This window comes from Anneissia japonica, unplaced genomic scaffold (genome assembly GCF_011630105.1).
Source record: "Anneissia japonica isolate Jap-2015-1 unplaced genomic scaffold, ASM1163010v1 scaffold287912_len115618_cov164, whole genome shotgun sequence".
NCBI lineage: Eukaryota > Metazoa > Echinodermata > Crinoidea > Comatulida > Comatulidae > Anneissia > Anneissia japonica.
The window spans coordinates 35,221-54,811 of NW_022693425.1; positions in this window are offsets into that span (position 1 = coordinate 35,221).

Below are 19,591 nucleotides of genomic sequence, written 5' to 3' on the forward strand. Positions count from 1 at the left end.
TGGATGATCAACCCGGTCAAATGCAGAGCTCCAATCTAGAAACACTACGTCAATATGGGGAGGGGATCTTGAGTCAAGAATTGCAGACCAATGGTGAATCACTGACGACAAGAGAGTAGAACAAGAACGGCCCTTAATGAATCCATGTTGAAAACTTGAGACAAGCCCTTTGTCTAACATAAATGATGTAATGTTGTCAACTACTACTCTTTCGAGCATTTTGCCTACAACAGAGCAGAGAGATATTGGTCTGTAATTCCGAACACAAGCTCGCTCACCCTTTTTATACACTGGAACTATATTGGCATGTTTCCAATCGTCTGGTAACATACCTTTATCAAGTGAGATATTAAACATTTTAGATAATGGCTCACATACATATATAGCACTTAATTTCAACATAGAAGTTGTAATATTGTCAGATCCGGAGGACTTCCCGAACTTCAATTTGTTAATCAATTGGAGAACCATCTGCGGTGAGGTTTGAATTGGAGGAACTTCATCCAGTTCAGAAGGCCTAATGTCAGTAGGGAAAGGAATGTCCTTGTAGGACTGGCTACTAAAATTTGAAGAGAAGTGTTCATTAAAGGATTGGGCAATTTTACTCGGATCGTCAGTATAAGATTCATTAATTTTAAAACTTGTGGTTGTCGGCTTTTCTCTACAACTCCTTACATAAGACCAGAAGGCCTTGTTGTTTTTGGGGTTACATTTGTTTATAATTTTGGTGATGTCACGATACGAAGACTTAATTAAGTAGTACATTTCCATAGCGAGAAAGTCAAGTTGTTAATGTCTCAAGCCGAATTAATTCAACAAGATAAAATGATACCAGACTGCATTTTACTCGAAGTTCAAAAGATAGTAGATTAAGATTTACTGTAGTTTATTTTCTTATGTATATTTTACTGTATTGTGGGGCCACTTGGAAGAGCAGTGTATTTCAATGAGAGGGATACTCTACTCACAGAAAATAGAAATAAACTACCATGTCGAAGATGATACCAGTTATTATATTGGTACTTTTATTTCCATAAGTAACCAGGTTTTCCAAACCTAGACTCGGAAATAATGTCCGATGGGAGCACATATATATAGCATAAATTAATGTAGTAAAAATATGATATACGATATACAGTATATAATAATACTTTAGTAATCAAAGTTCCTGCCCCAAAGACTAAGATCCTGGATGGTGCCCGGCGGATCATTACTTTATATAAATTGTACAATACTCGATTTCATAAATAGGTTCGCGCCCGAAATGATGTTCAGCGGGGGATGGTATTCGTATGGATTATTACTTCAGGAAAAGAGTAGTAATTGCTAATTTATGTGTCAAGGGCCCCGACGGTACTCTCGAACCAGGGCCCTCAGAACCTAGTTGCGCCACTGCCTACCAATGGGTGGGAGAGCACATTAACGATCGAGAGCCGCATAACTCAAACCAATAGAGACAGAAGGCGGGCAAGACGAGTGTTTTGAATATACACGAGGGTGGCAAGAAAGCATCTGTACCATTACGGTAGTGACCTTATGTAATTTCAAGTACTTCAGTTATTACTTACTTTGTGTTAAATATATTATTTGCATTCGATTGAAAGGTTTTCTTGCCAACTAACATCGCATAAAATGGGTTTGTATATTTTTGCATAGACCCTTAAATTGGCTGATTTAATATCATTACTTTACCACAAATATTATTTTAAGATATATAAACCTGATCTCTTGTTAAGTTACCTTTGAAAGTTAGGGACATGCTTGAGTAATCATTGCTGCGTAGCCTGTATAAGAAAGTATTAATGTTTTGTATCCTCGTCTGGGAAGTTTCGTGTAAAGTCTGCCATGTAAGCAGTAACTGTTGTCAAGCTTTATTATTTGTGTGTATATCTAGGCATTTATTAACGTTCCAAACTCAGTGAAGCATTTTAGTCGGAAAATAGTATTTGAAAAAACAGCTTTACGTAAAGATTAATGAAAAACATTCAAACTATGTGGCTTCTACTCATTTGAACGTAGTTCTAATTTGCGTGTACTTGCAGATGATAAGGAGATTGAAACAGCCTATCAACAATCAACAGAAAGAAGAATGCTTATTTTAACAGAACAAAAATTTTTAATTTTAGGATCGAAATCTTGGGAGTGGGAAAGACATCGACATGTAGATGCTTGCAAGGAAAGGCTTTTCGACAGGACGAGCCTAGCACCATAGGAATTGAAACAAATGCCGTCAAAGCGATAACTTTTTTTAAGCGATGTATGAAATACACCACTAGAAGAATTTGAAAGTTCAGCAGCATGGTGGGCAGTATCACATGTGCACAGACGTAGTGTAAAGGAAATCACGAAGACCGGTAGCACGTGAGAGATCCATCTCCAAATGTCCCCAGTAAGCCCAAAGCTAACCGAAGATATATTTTATCAGACAGTGTTCAATATTTCATCATAATTACGTTTCTAATCGGTGGATTTACTCTCGGACTTGAACTTGTATAGATAAATATTATTTGCTTGATATATATACACGATGTCCACACTGCGTACCGCTTCGGTTGCGGATACACTATCGGAATGGTACGGTACTCGTAGACAGTGCAATGACAATGCATTTGGGAGACACTGAATTGATCAAAGACCTATTATTCAAGACCACATTTGAAAATAAATTCAAACAGATTCAAGTTTTTTAACAATAAATACTCTTTAATTTGAAAAATCGAATTTCAACGATATTTTGGCACCTCATGCCAAAGAGGGCTACTCATCAGTAATTTGATACAATCTTATGTTTCTGATTTTCTTCTTCAGTCATTGAATTGCTGCACTATCCCCCATAACAAATAGTTCCATGTCACCTCTATACCGTAACCTGCACCTCTATTTACAGATATATCAGTGATCGCAGCCTTTGAAGAATTTGTTGGTCTTTTCAAAAACATATTGATGAACTTGTTCATCCTTTTAGGTACATGTCCAATCACTTGTTTAGTCGCATCACATAATTATTTGGGTGTTTAGTACTATTACTGCACCTACACCTATCCTCCAGCACAACATTCTTCCTTAAGCCTACAATAGCTACTCTATATTTGTCTTTTGCATTCATCGGCTCTCTCCTCAATGAAAATTCTTGAACTTTGGGCACCCATGAATCTTTGTACACATAGCCTTTAACAAAAGTTTGTACAACGTCAAATGGGTCAGCCATTTATAACAAAACGTGAGGCAAAGACATAGGCCTACTCAATTTTTTTTTTCAGACAGCAAAAGAAAAGTTGCAAACAAGTTTAACTTGTTTAGAACAATCCATTTTATCTAGAGGGAGTAAAGTATTGGAGAATTTATATATATATATATATATATATATATATATATATATATATAATAAAAACAAAACATGTATGCGATGTAATGTTATTTAATAAAAATAATAGATTTGTACTCCAATCCAATCTAATTTGTCAAAGAAATATATCAATTTTATTTCTCTCCTATCAATGGCCCAAGTTTTGTTATCACTTTGGTTTATTAGAATTTTCCTAAAGCTGAAGAGCTTATATCCTTTTAATGTAGATAGAACTCATTATAAATGGGGTGTTTTTTATAAACATTATTAAAAGATAGTTTTTTGTGTTCTATGTTATTTTCGTAAACAATATCATATGATATAAATTGGCATATGAAAGAATAATTCAGTATACTATAATTCAGTAATTTCCCATTAAACTTAGTTTACTTCTTTTAAAAATATTGTAAATGTAGACTCTGGAGTACATGTACTGTGCAACCACACAGACAACATGACTGAAAATAAAATTTCTTTTAACACTCTGGATTTTGAAACAAGACTAAAAGTAATTGAATACAAAGGTAGTCATCCTAAGGTAGGGCAAAAGGAACTTGTAGTAATATTTGGAGGTAGTAAAACACAGATTCAGAGAAAGCATGAAATATTCGAAGAGTATCAAGCCCAGCACCACCTCTAGGCCTAGCAATTCTAAGTCAAGTAAAATAGGAAGGGGAAGTACTCTGAATTAAATCAATATATGTGGGAATGGTTCTATATGTGTCGTCGTGCTAATGTTCCACTTAATGATGAATTCATACAGGGTGAAGCAAACTAGTTTGCCAAGAAAATACTAATCAAACAATTTACTGCATCAAATGGATAGCTTGCAAAGTGGAAGCTTAGACACAACTTGATTAGTAAAAACATTGAGGGAGAAGATGGTGACGTATTAGATACAACTGTAGATAGCTGGAACGAAAGGGGTGGATATGGTCCCAATAACATCTGGATCATGGATGAGAGCGGCCTTTTCTGGAAGGAGCTACCAACCAAATCCCTGACAATTAAGGGGAAAAGGTGTAGAGGATGAAAGCGTTCCAAACAGCGTGTTACATGGGCCTTTGTTGTCAATGCTGAAGGTGGGAAGGAAGACCCAATCGTGATAGGCTCAAGCAAAGAGCCACGATCTTCAAAAACATTAAAAACTACATGCATATAGCAGTCATTAATACTACAGCAAAAAATCATGGATGAATACTGATATTATGAAAAGTTTCCTAAAGAGATGCCCGCCTAAGAAAGAGAAGGTAGACACATTCTGTTAATGGTGGATAATGCACTGCTACTCTAGCCACTGATTTCCAAAATATTAAGATCGAATTCCTCCCCAAGAACACCACTTCGAAAACACAGCCCCTTGAAGCTGGGATCATAAAGGTTTTACTTTTAATTACTTAAAATATCATTGTTACAATAATAATTATGTAATCGAAAAACACATTTTGGCTATGCCGTTATTATATTATACTATTAATACAGTAAAATCAAATGATACAGTTAAGTAGTAAAACAATAATTAAGCAGCAATATTGAACAGATGAATTATCAAAATAATTGCATTTTATCTACAGGTATGGAAGGTCAAAACAAGAAAGAATCTGTTGCACTATGTTTTGAATGATAAGGCTAATGCAACAGATATAATCAAAAGTTCAATTTCATTCAATTCAATGGGGAATGGCAGCATGGAATGAGGTCCGACCAGAAACCATCAGGAAGTGCTTTAATAAAGTAGGCATTGGGCCTATAGGCCATCAGGATGTTGATGATGATGACGAAGATCCTTTTGATGGTGAAGAAATGACCAACCTGAACTGTTTATGTGAACAAGCCGGTGCAGAATGCTCTGCTGAGGAATATGTATCAGTTGATCCATCCACCAACCACCAACAGTCTTGGAAGCTGATATTGACCAGTCTGGTAAATACTGCTATGATTTTCTTTTGAAAAAATAAGTCAGTCCTTATGTGACAATTAATACTAAATCAAATGCATAATACTTTTGAATAAAATGTTCTTGTTGTTTTTTCCTCATTAAATATAAAAACCTGAACATAAACAAGATTCATGTTATATTTATTCGTTGAGTATACTCATATTATGTATATACATTTAATGTGGTATGTGCATATACTGTCTCTTATACACATCTCTGCTGTGTAGCTGTCTCTTATACACATCTAGATGTGTATAAGAGACAGTCTTACAGTATATCCGTGTACAGCATTTAGTTTTTTTTCGCATTTTGCAATTTTAAATTCTTTTTTAATGTTATTTTAATTTTAAGTTAAATTTCTCTTTCTGTATGTTTTATATTTGTATGTTTCTTGAATGCACCATACATTTGGTATGAGTGCCACTGTATCAAAAGTGGACCCAATAAAATAAAAATTAAAAAAATAATAAGCAAAAGGTGCATTGAAAAACACAAGCCAAGTAATGAATACTTATATTTTGCGATATATTGTTTTCCAGATCCTCAATAATAATAATAATAATAATAATAATAATAATAATAATAATAATAATAATAATAATAATAATAATAATAATAGTGTAGTTTTATATAGCGCACAAATTCATCTAATGTAAGATGCTCAGGGCGCTTGAACTCGATCAATGACTTTCTTCGCCCCTAGGGTCCCTTCGTGTCTGTGCTACCCGGTAACCCGGTACCAGCAACTCTCGTCGTCCACCACAGGGGCTGTCAATGGCGGCAACATCTTAGAGAAATTGTACTACAAGAAGACAATCTCCACGATGGAGAGGAATCTGACCCTACAAGTATCGGAAATGACAATGGTAATGACAATGATGATAAATATGACCCCCTTCTTTCTGAACCTGAATATAATGCATCACAGGCCCTTGAAGCATGAGCAACTGTCATTGAAGAATTGCTTACTTAAAATTGGGAAAATAAGGAAAGGCAAAGTAACACAAGAAAATATAACTTCTTTCTTATGTAAAGGATGGAAACCTACTGTAATTTTAGTCACATAAAGTGTAAAGCATATTATAATATGATAATTTGCATTATAGGGAGTTATAAGTATTGTGATGTTTATGCATGCTCCCTCTAAAGTATTGCCAATTTGTAGAAGGGACTAATTTTTACTTGTATTATTAAGTACTGTTTCCTTCATTACAGTAGCGGGACAACATTTCTTAAGCCTATTTTATACTTTTCCATGTATTGTAATACTGTGAGTTCTTTATTAGCTGGAGTTCATTTAGGAAGAAAATGTGTTACTTATGGCTATTTCTCTAAAATGTATATTATCAAGAAAGCTATTGGTTTTGTTGCTAGCATTTTTATAGCCAATCACTGTATTCATTATCTACGAATGTTTTTCGTACATGAAAGTGAAGAAAAAAACATCCATACCCATAAAGCGTATCAAAAAATCAATGAAAGCAGCTATCCATAATGAAGAGGACAAAACAGATCTAATACCCACCATCTTTCATGGCAAAAAAGAGTGCAGGCTGCGTATCTAGTGGTATTAACGCCGTTGAAGCGGATTTGAATCCTGGAAAACAGATGGAACGGCTACAACTTTGGTTGCAATCTAGTTGCTTTGCATGGACAAATTAAAAACGTGGAAGTGTTTCTGAACACGACGAGAAAGTGTTATTGACATAAATGCTCTTTTGAACTTTACTCAACTTGCAAAAGCACATATACTCAAACCCTTTTCTCGGTTACTTGCGTTTCATCCTTCGGTAGTTTTTATCTTTTTTATTGAAAATTCGTTATATATTAAGGACATAACATCTTAAGAACAGTTATTTATAAAGAGATTACACAATTGGAATTTTTTCAGGAGAATCATTCTGTGAAATACCTTTTGATTTTATGAAACTTTGAACAAGTTTCACTAACAAAAGTACATTATCGCGAGTTTAGTAGAGATCTTAGAGGAAGTTAAATCAACATCTAATTTCTCAGAATGAGCTGTGCGAATTCTTAAACTTCTTTGACAGATCTGGTGATGTCATATACAATGAACGTGATGAAGCACTCCGACATTACGTTATCTGTGACCCTCAAATGCTAATAGACATTCTGACAATCTTAGTGAATGTGCCTGAAACTCACCTAAGAAATCGGACAGTATCTGACTTATGGCAGAATTTGGAAGACACTGGAATTGTTGACAGTAGACTACTGGAGCACATTTGTAGACAGAAAAACATTTGGCGACATTACCCTTACATCATTCGTTTCTTAGTGGGAACACATCTACTTTTCCCGCTTAATGTTATTGATCCCGTTGACCAAGTCGGCACATTTTTTCTGTCCTGTCGACTATGAACATTTGTAACCCTCAAATGTTAATAGACATTCTGACAATTTTAGTGAATTTGCCTGAACCCACCTAAGAAATCGGACAGTATCTGACTTATATCAGAATTTGGAAGACACTGACATTTAGTAGACTACTGGAACACATTTGTAGACAGAAAAACATTTATCAACATTACCCTTATATCATTCGTGTCTTTTTTCCACAACGTTATTGATCCTGTCGACCAAGTCGGCACCTTTTTTCTTTCGTGTCAACTGCCAAAGATCAATTCAATGGCAGCCACATAAGAACTATCTTCACTCTCAAGAAAGTTTCTATTTTAAGTTGGGTGAAATTCTTCAAGAATATATATTTTTACGTCTCATCGCTAAATGTTGTGAGGTGTGTGAAGTGTGTGAAGTGTTTTGTATTGATGAGATCTGTTACAATGAAGCCAGATTTAGGACAGGTAAATCATGTCTTTTCTTCATCAATATAGAGGTAATTTCAGGAAACATTATTTCATACGACAGAAATATTATCAATGTTGAAGTTAAGTGAAGACAAATCTCAGGCTATGTTCTTACTACAGAAAATTGTAATTTTTATCGAAGACATAATAAATCAGGATTTCAACATGGACTACTTTAGAAATCAATTATGGGCCTGTGTGTGAAAGTTGGAGTTCTTAGATGAACTTCACTACACATGGACACGATATAATACACGGAATTGCTATAAACCAGACATTTAGCATACGGTCAGCCTTGAGCCAAAGGTATGATCTAACTTTAGGCCAATACAGCCCTGTCATGAAAAAAAAACACTCAACTGACACATTTTTCAAAATCACTTTTTTAGCTTTTGCACTTTCGGGGACATAATACACCTTGTGAAGCACACGGGACCATCGGCTTGAACGTCTCATCCGAAAGTCGGTGCGCTATTGTAACTTCTATTTCAGTCCTCCAGCTGAAACACAAGGAGAGGCAGCGATGGAAATTGAGCCGGGACCTATAGATATTCATGGTTTAGCGCACACACAGTGGCTACCACCAGATTAGCTAAGCTGTCTCCGTGTGAGCAAATGTATAATCTTGTAATGTATAATTAAAAGAAGAATGAATATACTCCAGCTCCTACCAGCATCTCTGCATTTATATGTAAAGGAGTAAGATCCTAATTTAAATAAATTAGGGATTTTTACATCCAAAATTTTAGTTAAACCATGGAGGTATACCTCCATGGTTAAACCAATAAATCTTGAATTTGCCAAGAATGGCACAACTTGGCATGTTCTTAAATAGTTCTTATAAATAGTCGATGTTGGTTTTGATATCGTCCATTTTATTATCGTAGCTATTAATGTTTTTTTCGATGTCGGATATGGAGTCAATGGCAAACGTAATAAATAGATTTCTCAAGATCAGATTGCTTTTTATCTATTTCATCTATTCGTGCCAATATATTCTGGTTAGAGAAAACAAGTTCGATCTTACGGCACCGTTCATCGCTTGAAACTCCCGCTTCAACGAGTTCGTGTCGTCAAAATCTGTGGGTGTTGGCTGCATCGGCGAAATACTTGGTGATTTGCATTCGAGCAATTAGGGTGACTGCCGGGCTGACTGGGCGTGTTTGACTGGTTTTTTTCTTACCCATTTTAAATAATATCCAAATTGGCAGGTATTATTGCTTCAAAAAAATCTCTAAAATTAGCTCTTCTAAAGATGTAATAATCGGGTAAGTAGAAAAACGTGAAGTTTAATTTAGTTTAATCATTCGCCATATCCGGGTTTTGAGCTGCTTCAACGCCCTCGTCGCGCATCAATTCTTCATGTCCGAGAAGGATGGGGATGAAGTGTTAAAAAAAAGATAAATAAAGTTAAGTTGATTTCAATCATCATTGGTAATAGGCCATTGAGGAAACGCCGACACCAATATTTCAAAAAAATGTTCCTTTTATGCTGCGCAGTAAAAGCATATCCTCCCCAAGGTATGATTTTTCTCTGAGAATTTATAAATAGGTGTTTAAAAACTTTATTTAACAACAGCGACAATGACAACATGTAAAAATATAACAATTTCAGCTAATTTAAATTTTTTAAGGGAATTATGATAGTATTTACCGTAAATTTCCTGATTAGTGAAATATAATTTACGTAAATGAGCGATTACCATATTCACACACGTACCAAAAACATAGGCTCCCTCTTCTTATTACCCTCATTCTGCTAATTTTGAAACCAGACTTACCGAACTTCATTTCGTGGTAACTAGCCTAAATTACCTGATTGGTGAAATATTAATTATGCAAATGAGCAGTTAACATATTCACACACGTACCAAAAACAATATGCTCAGTCTTCTTATTACAATCTTGCGTTCTGTCACGTTCGACACCAATTGGAATTACCAAACGTCTTTGGTTATCGTGGTAGCAAATGCCCAACAACGACGACAGTAACAGCGACGACAACGACAACGTACGCCAAAATGAAGAACAACATAGGTAAAAACAATAGCCTCCCGGGAGCTTCGCTCCTTTGGGGAAGCTAATCAAACATGACGAAACTGTTAACAGTTACTTTGGTCAGAGAAGGATGTGCATTGTCATGTCGGATGCATTATTCCCTCGTTTGATACTAAAAATTGTAGAACAAGGAAATAACACAAATATTGCACATGAAAAGTATATAATCTAATTAGGCCTACCTTTATATTTAAGTAACCCTGAAAAACTGAAATTAATTAAATAGTGACCTGTAAGGAATATATTGGATCTGGAATTGAATCGAATATTAATATTTACAGTAGAGCCTAGTATATTAAAACCATACAAGCAGTAGATTTCGGAATATGGTTCAAACACTAGAGATCAAATCAAATCAAAATTAACATTTATTTCCTTCAAAACGTAAATTACAATATTCATTGAAATGTAACAAATAAATAACATAAGTATTGAAGGGGGCACAATTCCGAAAAGCAGAGCTTGTGATGGATGTGCCCATTAACAACACATAAACGAGCAAAAAAGACAAACATTTAAAAGGATAATAATAATAATAATAATAATAGAGCATTTCAAAATATAAATGAAAAAATATTATGAAAAAACATACTTAATAGGGATTATAAGGGAAAAAAACTAAAACTACTCTTAAATAGTAAAATATCAATCAACATATGGAAAATTATTTAATCAATATTATTATTGATTAAATAATTTTTCACTTTAGAAATGAAGATTTTTTTGGATGGTGCATCAGAGATGTTTAGAGGGAGCGAATTCCATATTTTAGGTCCAGTGTATCTAATATTATGTTGAAATGAAGTTTATTTTGTGTGTGTTTGGGAATGTGGAGTTTATTTGAGATTCTGGTACTATAGTCATGTAATTCGTTATTGGGTGCAAATATAGAACGTAAATGAGATGGAAGAATGGAGTTTAAAGTCAGGCTCCGGAGGAAAAAAATTTTTTGATATGTTGTAGAACTGATTTTTCTAAGACAGAAAAAAAGTAGTTTGATCAAAAACTGAGCAACGATGAATGAGATACAGATTTTTGAATATTTAAAAACTGGGGGAAAAAGGTGTAAAAATGGGCGGTTACGCCCCTTTTTCCCCCAGTTGTTAAATATTTAAAAAATCTGTATCTCATTCACCGTTTCCCAGTTTTTCGTCAAACAATTTTTTTCTGTCTTAGAAAAATCAGTTCTACAACATATCAAAAAATTGTTTTCCTCCGGAGTCTGACTTTAAGCTTTTATATACAAAAGTGTATTAAGATCTTTAAGTTTTAACAGTTTTAGAGAATGAAATAAGGGATCAGTACTAGTTCTTGGTGGGACGCCAGAGATTATTCGTATGATTTTCTTTTGGAGTGTTTATTTAGATTAGATGGAAATGTTTACACCATACAATATTGCAGTATGACAAGTATGGAAGAACAAGGGAACAATAAAGAGTGCGGAGGATATTATTGGGAAGAAATGATGCCAATCTATATATTATACCAATATTTTTTGCAATTTTGTTTTCAATTTCAAATATGTGGGGTTTCCATGATAGACGACAATCAATGGATACTCCAAGGAATTTAGAGCGATCAACCAAAGGAAAAACATAATTATTGAGTTTGATCTGCAGCTGACCTAGTTCAATTGGCTTTTGGGTACTCCAAAACAATACATAGTTGCACTTCTTTAAATTTATAGTGAGGCAATTTGCCAGAAACCATTCAGATAATTCTCCCAAGCATGCATTCACTATACGAAATAATGATTCTAAATTTTTATTTCTACAAAATATAGTCGTATTTTCCGCATATAAAAAGAAGGATAATTGTGCTGAAAAATTATAAATATCATTTATATATAAAAGAAACAAAAGGGGGCCCAAGAGAGAGCCCTGAGGGACGCCGCAAATAATAGTCAAGTAATCAGATTGTCAGCCACCATACGTTGTGCATTGGTAGCGGTTAGTCAAATAACTCCTAAAAAGATCGTGAGGAACTCCACAGATACCATAGTGATACAGTTTAGAGAGTAGGATTGAATGGTTAATAGTATCGAACGCTTTTGATAAATCAATAAATAAACCTTGCAAACATACTGTTTTCAAAAGCGTCAACAATTTCGTTGGACAAGTCAATTAATGTCATATATGTGTCAAAGTTTTTACGAAACCCAAATTGCTTATCAAAAAGAATATCGTTTTCTTTTTAATAAAAGCATACGTTCTATTGTAAATAATACGTTCTAATATTTTGGAGAATACAGTAAGAACATATATTGGTCGGTAATTGGACAATGAATCCTTCCTACCAATTTTGAAAATAGGGGAGACTTTTGCTAATTTCAATTGATCTGGGAAAACCCCGTTTTTTAAAGATAAATTAAATATATGGCAAAGAGGTTTAACTAAAAAATAAATTGATTGTTTTATAACTTTTGGGCTAAATTCGTCAAGTCCCTGTGCTTTATTAGTTTTAGAGCCATTACCAATGTCTATAATTTCAGTGTCCGATACTGGAAGCATAAACAATGAATTCAGGGTAGGTTGAGGTAAATATTTATTAAATTCGGGTCGGTTTGTCGGCATTTTATTAGAAAGAGATGGGCCTATTTCAACAAAAAACTTATTAAACGCATTTGCAATTTCAGTTGAATCTTTCGATTCGAAGACCTTTTCATCAATGTATTATTTATACCCCATGTCCCTTTGATATCGAGCTTACACTGAAGAAATCTGTTTAAATAATAATCAATTTTAACACGTTTTAATAAGGAATTTAAAGTGTTACGAAATTTACTGTACTTAATTTTGTTTCGTTCGATTGGATTACGTAAATATGTTGCATACAATTTTTGTTTATATTTAATAGATTGTAATAGACCATCAGTCATCCATGTTCTTAATTTTTAATTTTTGTTAGTTTGAATTTTTTTTAGAAAGTGTTTATTATATAAAACTTTTAATTTAGTTTCAAATTTTGAATAAGCTTAGTTTACGATTTGGAGTATACTCACTTCATCCCATGATGTTTCACTAAGTTCTTCTTTAAAACGTTTAATATTATTTGCATTAATTTGCCTATAAAGTTTGTTCTGTAGTACATTGGTTGATTGAGTTTTGTGTGTCAGTGAAGATATGGAAAAAACAGGTAAGTGATCTGAAATGTCACAATAAAGTTGGCCACTCGCAAGTGGTAAATAAAGCTGATTGGTCAGTATATTATCAAGTAGAGTAGCAGTTGTTGACGTTATTCTAGTAGGTCTTAGTATTAACGGTAAATAAAAATTGCAAAAGAGAGTGTTAACAAAAACTTGTATTGAATTTTCGGAAGTATATTGCAAAATATCAATATTGAAGTCGCCAATCAGAAATACCTGCTTATTTTTATTTGCAAGGGTATGACAAAGTTTGTCAATGGTATCATTAAAGTCGTTAACCTCCAAAGACGGAGCCCGGTAAAATGTCCCTACGATAATATTTTTCCCATGCTTTAGTTTTATTTCGATGAACAACGATTCACATATTGATTCATCACGAACAACAAAAGATAAATTGTTTTGCACGTACATAGCTACCCCACCACCACTTTTGGATTGTCTTTTTTTTAGATAAGAATGTATATCCGGGAATATTTGTTAGTGGACTATCATCGTTTATAAGCCAAGATTCAGAAATGGCAATAACATCAAATTCAAACTCAAGTGTTAGAAGAAAACATCTTAAAGAGTCCATCTTACCCAAGAGACTACGTGCATTGAAATGAATACTAGAAAAAAGGTCATCATTATTTAATTTAGAAAAAGTCTCAGCAAACTGACTTGGATGAAAATAACTTGATTCATTTATACTATCACTATAAAATTGAAAGTCCGGATTTACATCCTCCTTATTGATGATGTTTTCGTAGGCCAGGAAGGGGTTAAATTTTAAATCGGATAGAGTATTTAAATTTTCGGCATCTAAGCTATTAGGATTTGGCATGGTGGGGGAGTATGAACATAAATTCGCTCAACTTTTACACTATTTTTAAACCGTATGCATTCAATGCTAGCACGAAGATAGAAAAAGGTGGGTATATGCACTTTGAAATATAGATAAAGTGTACATCATCCATATGTATAATATCAATTGATAGCATTTAACATGATAGTATATAATATTGCAACAGTAGATGCCAAAATAAAAAAATAAATAAATAAGAGATAACATCATAATAATAATAATAATAATAATAATAATAATAATAATAATAATAATAATAATAATAATAATAATAATAATAATAATAATAATAACACACACAATAAAAGCACATGGTTCGTAAATAAGTTCATGGTTCGTAAATAAGTTCGGGCTACTTAATGTGCTATAACAAAAAAGGATACGGTAAGCCATTGCTCCGTCAGAGAAATATTAAGTAGAAGTATAGATAAAGTTAATTTTAATCATAATTAATATTATGACATGGTACAAATTAAGTGACAATAGCCAACGAGTTAAAAGAATAGACAATGTCTACCTAGGAGTGGAACAAACCGTTGATGTACAAGTTTCCGTTACGGAAAGACGGCCTTTTACCCTCACTATAGGCTAGGGCCATTGTGTCTTTTAGACTTCGTTTTTTTTTTGCAAGATCCGTTTCGCAAAGATCATCTGTAACAAACAAGTTACTGTTTTTTAGTAATGCCCTTGCCTTCGTAAAGACTTGATGACGTTGGGGCCGGTATATAAACTTGGCAACAATATGCCTTGGCTTATTGTTCGGTGCAAAGGGTTTACCTGTCCGGTGGGCGTTCTCAATCATAACTTCCGGAATATTTTAACTTATTTTGGATCAAATCTTTAATCTTCAGCATTTTCGTTTCTTTCCTCCGGTAAGCCACCAAAACGCAAATTAAACGATCTTGAATATCTTTCGAACTTGTTGAGTTGTTTTTGCAGCGACATACAACTTGATTTTTCGGTTTCCACAGTAGACGATACTTCTTTCAGCTCAGCAGCTAAATTATCCATTTTCGTTTCTATTTCTGAGATTGAATTGCTTGCAAATTCAATTGATTCTTCCAATTGAATCCTTCCTAATATGGTATGTTGGTTAGTTAAGACAGTGTCCAACTGACCACGAATACCAAGCAAGTCCGTTGATAGCTGTTGAATTTCGCGCTTCAGTGCTTCCGTACTAGCGGCGGCGGAAGCTTTAGACGGCGGAGGTGACTCGGGTGATTGTGGGCCTCGTCTGCTGGTGATTTTTGGCCTACGTCTGTTGGCTGCTTTTTTTTACCCATCTCCTGTATTATTTTTTACTTTAATGATAGTCAATTCGAAAGTACGGAATACACTTACAGTTCGGATCGTATATCGTTGGCTACGATAGTATTTTAGTAACGTTCTGTATATTTATGACGGAGACTAGCTACTGACGTCTGTTCACTCAGCCATTCCACAATTCATCAAAGATCATTAATGTAATTCTTTGAAATTGTGATTAAAGAAACAAATTGAATGAATTATTGTAAATAATAAGCACAGGGGCCTACTTGGTAAAATTGTCAATCATCTACTTAAAAACCAGATACAGTTTACCCACTGTAGTGATGTGACTACGTCACGATGTTGATCATATCATGTGACTAGAGCGGCCAGCGTGATTAGCTGGAAGATATGCTAAATAAAGACACACATATAAAATGGACACTTGTTGTAGGGTCGTTATTTGGTATGATGTGTCAATTGAATTGAAGTATCAGATGGTTTGTTGCAATCATCAATAAACAATATTAAACCCACAAGCATTATTTATGCATCATAAAATGTTTAAAAATTGAAATAAGGATGTAGCGATGCTTAGCAACCTACCACTCTTTGATTGATTGATTTTATTGATAGATTGATAGAATTTATTCGATGCTCAAACAATATAAAAATGATTTGAGGAACAATAAAAGTAAAAATTAATGAGCATCAGGAACGCCCATTTCCAATGGGGTCCAAGACTGGACATTTAAAATTTACATTTAAAATCATAATTATTTAAAATTTAAAATATATATATAAATACGCTATACAAATAAAGCTGACATCAAAAATACAGATATTGCATTGCACATAATTAAAATTATTTAAAAAAAAGCTTTAAAAGTTCCAAAAAGAACAATAACAAATGTACAGAATTTAAAAACAGAACTCAGAGAATGTGTATATAATGAAAAAATGCAATCAAGTACGTCTGTTCTGTTCAAAATATGTTTTAATGTGTGACATGAATGTTGTAATGTTCTTGATTATTTTTTTTTTTTAAGTTTCAACAAGAGCATTCCAGTCGTTAATTGCAGAGTAGATGAATGTAGAATGAGGCTGTTATTTTTTTTTAGTAGAGGTAAGACCAAATTTACTCTGTTCTGACAAGTGTTGTATGATGCATTTCAGATGTACGTGTATTTTCAGAGAGTGCAACTTTATTATTTATGATTTTGTACATTGCCAATTCTTAGTAGTTTAACCCTATCCTCAACTTTAATAAGGCCAAGGCTTGACAATTCTTTTCGACCAACGGTGGCGTAACGGGGGTAGGGGGGCAGACAGACGGATTTTACCGGGCTGACGAAGCCGTCGTACCGGGCTGACGAAGCCGTCGTACCGGGCTAAGTATGAAGAGGAAAGACAGAGAGAGAGAGGGGGTGGGGGGGGGGAGAGGGGGAAAGAGAAGGAAGGGAAAAAGAAAAGAAAAGCAAAAGGGAAAGAGAAGAGAAGAGAAAGATAAAGACAAGAATAAAAAGCAAGATATATGATTAAGACACGGTATAGCAACACCCTGCACCCCCCTGCCCCAGTTCCAAAACTATCCGTATATTTGCCACAATATCGGTTTCTTCCGCCAATACAGAAAGATTATTCCGTAAATTGAGAATCATTAAAAACTACATGCGGTCAACCATGGGAGAAGAACGCTTATCATCCTTAACCTTGCTATCAGTAAGAGACCTTTCAGAACATGCAAACTTTGACAATATAATTGATAAATTTAGTCGCATGACAGCTAGCGGAAAACGAAATGTTCCACTGTGAATGCTATAAAAAGTTTGAAGTGTTCAAAGGCTTTACAATCAAGAGACCAATTACAATAATCCAAGACAAAGAAAGTAAAACGATAATTGACGAGCCCTCGGTTTTACGTACACCTCGTACCGACGATGACGTCTTCAAAAACCCCCCAAAATATTCAAAACAAACGGCCCTTTTTAGTGCCACCAAAGTAGAAAGAGATTGTTACTTTCTGTCTGCTTATTATTTCAATACTATAGCAATAAACAAACCATATACAAAGATAACGAGTCTAATACTGGGCTGTTATATCTAAAACCACCATGTGAACTGCGCAAGATGAACAACTACCGACAGTGCTCAAAATAATTTCTTTCCTCCTTAGCTTTGTGTGGAAAACTTGTTTGATCGAATTTCCTACACGAAGTTTACTAATTGGCTGGCTCGCCCAGTGCAGTGTACGTGTTTGTTTTGTTTTTGTTTTTTCATTAGGCTTATATGGATTTATTTCAACACTTTATTATGACATTGTCCAGTGATGAATAGACACTAAACACATGGCTCTATTTGTAGACCCAGACCTACAGTACAGTTGTAGGTCTAGCCTACATCATTCGTTTATAACAAACGTTTATTCACGGTTACCTATGTATTGGGTCAAACGTCACCACAAATTTAACCCAACCTCAATTTTACGAATCCCCCGATTTACATACGCCCTGTGCTCCCGTACCGTACGTAAAATCGAGGTTCTACTTTTAGTTTCAAACACACATGTGTAGACCTAATAATTCCGTTCAGATATATCGTATTGTTTTCTATATTGTGTGGGGTGGGGAGGGGGGAAGAAGGTATTACACCAGGTCGTAAATTACTAACCGGGAAAATTATTACCTTTGGCCCCCCTCCCCCTCCCAAGGCCATGAATGAAGCGTACTATTTTGTTTTGAGTGATTTGGAGCCTTTGTTTTAATTTTTTGTTTATACCCTAAAACCATGATGTTGTGCACAATAATCAAATATTGAATAATTAATAATATTAATAATTAATAATTGTTTGGTTTGTTTATCCAAACATTCTGCCTGACGACAAAAGTACCTTAGTCTAGCATCAGTGCATTTTTGATAATACACTTAGCAATACAATGACAGAAGTTCGATACCTAAATATCTGACAGACTTATAAGGCCTCTAGATGTAATTTTGAAGGATTGTATGCTTTTAAGTCTTTTTTTGCTACCAAAAATAATTGACTCCATTTTGCTGAGGTTAATGGACAGCATTGGTGACTCTAGCGTCTGAAATCTTGTGGGGGTGGGGGGGCAAGGACAAGTGAGTGGTAAGGTATGATTGGGTGGGGGGGATTCCTTGTTGTCAATAAGCCAGCCTCTACATTTATCAAGAGCGTCACCAAGTTTGTCAGCAACGATAGTTGGGTCTCTCTGCGGAAAAAAAAAAAGAATGGCACTGTCATCGGCATATAAAAGCAATTTACAATTAGAGTCAATGCTAACCACCATATCGTTTATAAAGCACAAAAACAGTAAACGACATAATGCGCTACCTTGGGATACACCACAACTTAGCCAATGTCCCTGGGCTCAGATACCAATTACATCTTGGCTTCTGTTTGTTAAGTAAGAGCGAAACCAATTCAATGTGTTGATACCCATAAAGACATTTTTTTTACACAACATGTCGTGATCGACGGTATCAAATGCTTTACACAGATCTGTACGAACCATACCAGTATTGAGTTAATTAATTTAATGTTACCTGAAAGATAAATAAAGATGTACTGTCCCTTGAAAATGACCAAAATCATAAAAAATAATTTTTAAATTAACTTGCTCATTTTGCAGTAACATACAAATTATTAACTTGAGCATAGAAATCATTAAATTAAAAAAATGTGTTCCCTGATTTTTAAAATGGATAATTATAATAAAGATAATAAAACACTTCCAGTGACTGGAAATGTTTCTATCATTTTTTCGCTGTAAAATGATGGTTTTTATGGGTAAGCATTTTTTAAATACGTACACTAATTTCTATGTTCAAGTTGATAATTTTTATGTTACTTCAAAATGGGAAAGTAAATTTAAAAAATGATTTTTATGATTTTTATTTTTTTGTTTTTTGCAAGGGACAGTACATCTTTAAGGTACTATCAGTTGAATGATATTGCTGAACTGAAAGCCTGAATGAAATTGATATACAAGATAATTGTTCAAATTGGATGTGAACAGACTTTTCAAGATTTTGGAATTTTCAATTCGCACCCATTAACTCCCATATTATTATTGTAAAACTAAAGAATGTTCTCCCGTAATAGCAGTAGGGCCTACATTGTGGAATATGTGATAGCACAGTAGATAGTGTACAGTAGATA